Source organism: Apium graveolens, chromosome 2 (genome assembly GCF_009905375.1).
Source record: "Apium graveolens cultivar Ventura chromosome 2, ASM990537v1, whole genome shotgun sequence".
Classification (NCBI taxonomy): Eukaryota; Viridiplantae; Streptophyta; class Magnoliopsida; order Apiales; family Apiaceae; genus Apium; species Apium graveolens.
This window is the reverse complement of record NC_133648.1, coordinates 237679929-237682222: the sequence shown is the minus strand read 5'-3', so window position 1 is coordinate 237682222 and position 2294 is coordinate 237679929.

The window sequence follows — 2294 nt, the reverse complement described above, 5'->3', positions numbered from 1 at the left end:
TCATACCCAACTCCCTTATCATTCCTCAAACTCTATTGCCTTTATATTCCTTTCCACTTCAGTTTCTTTTTTTATTTTCCTTTCTCTTATCATTATTTCACAAACCAATCACAATATAAGCATTGATTTCAAACATCCCGTCATTCTGGATTCGTGTCCTCAGAACGAATCTTGACAACTTTTACAACTTAGATTCATAATTTATCATACTTGTCTGCCTTTGTTCTGGCTCTAAAGCTTTTACACTATCTCCTTATCTTTGGGAATTACTTTCCCGAAAACAATTGACTGGACTTAAATCAGTTTATTATAATCTCTTGCTCCGTGCCTTCCTTGGTCTTTCACCAGCGGGTGGTCTATTTCTTAGGAGGGTAAGTGACAAAACAGTCTTTTGTGGTTCGTCAATCATTCAGAATCTCAAATGATTCCTCTATTTCCTTTAGCCAGGCTCTTGCCTCGACTAGGTCAACCTGTTCCTTGGAACTCTTAGAGCTTAGAGACTTACAGGTCCTGAAAGAATTTCCTATCGCATTGTTTCCTCAAGGTGGTGGTTGGGGATAATAGTCTAAGTTCTGTCTAGACAGGTCCATGAATTGCCGTATAGGAGTACCATCTCGGGTCTCCTTTCCTTACTCGACTTTCTGTTTCCTTAGTATGAAATGTTTCATCCTACTCCCCATAATTGGGGTCATCTTTTAATTTAAAATCCTCATTTTCCACTCCATTATGTCATGGGTTCCTTCTATCTTGATGGCGACCTCCCTGACTATCACGTTCAGGGTTTGCTCTAGATCTTATTCCTCAAACTATGGCTCTCATCTAAGTTCTCATCCTTACGCTCTTGAACTTTCGGAACCCAAATTCTATAGGAATATCTCATTATTCCCTTATCATCTTTCTCGGTATTAATCTCATATTTATTTGTTGGCTCTCTGCCTTCATTCATCACCTTTTTCTGGCATAATATGCTCTTTTCCAATAATTCGGTCTCTATTGCAATCTCAAACAGCTTTTTGGTACCGGCTCCAGTTACCTTCACTTCTATTTCCATTTTCTCAAAAACTCTTATAAACTCTCTCAAAGACATTATCATCTAGAGTCTCTCCTTTTTACTAAGGGCATCAGCCACCACATTGGCTTTCCCCGAATGATAAAGAATCTCATAATCGTAATCCTTGATTAGCTCTAACCACCTCATTTGGCGCATGTTGAGCTCTTTCTGCGTGAAAATGTACTAGAGCACTTATGGCTTAGGTAAATCTCGCACTTCTCTCCATACAAGTAGTGCCTCCAATCTTTAGGGCAAAACTATTGCCACGAGCCCAAGCTCATGGGTGGGGATATCGAATTTTAAATTCCCTTAATTGTCTTGACGCTGACGCGATTATCTTGCTGTGCTATATAAGAAGCACCCTAATTCCTTATGCGAAGCGTCACTTACAAATCACAAAATCTCCTTTTTCCATCCGGCAACGCCAGCATAGGGGCCATCACCAACCTCTGCTTCAGTTCTTGAAAGTTGTTCTCGCATTTCTCTGTCCATTCGAACTTCTCAGTCTTACGAGTAAGCCGCGTTAAAGGGGCTACTATCTTTACAACTTGAACGAACCTCCGGTAGTGACCGGCCAATCCTACCTCTGGTAGTCGACCTAACCATGGTCATCAATTCATCAGTGGTCCTTTATCCAATCTTGTCAGGATCCTCCATGGGATCCTCCTCAACAACTATCCCTTCTAGGACAACATCCTCAACCGCTACATCCTCAATATCAACATCATCCGGTCCTGCATTAGGACACTCTATCGGATCCACAATCCGATCTCCAATTAGTAATAAAACATCATCGCGCTGTTGCTCCTCAACCTCAGGGTTCGGAGTCCCGCTACCATATATGATAACGAACTACGCTCCTATTACGATATTTATAAGGGTTCCCATAAGGGTTTTAACTGTCAGTACAACGTTAGGTAGCCCGACTATGAACTTGGCAAGAGTTCTTATTATCTTTGTGAACTTATTATCTTAACGTCCCATCATCTCTGAGGTTTATAACGCTTAGCTCTGATACCACTTCTGTAACACCCCCAAATCCGGGGTCGGGGATCCGGGTTGTCACGAGTTCCATTTCCCTTAATAACACCCAATCTTAATACACAATCAACTACTCTGTACTGTGACCCCACAATAAACACACACACCACACGTTATAGTCTCAGAGATGAACATCCAAAAATAATCACAAGTCATTTTATTCCACAATTATCTGCCAATACACCTTAAAAGGTTTTCTGAA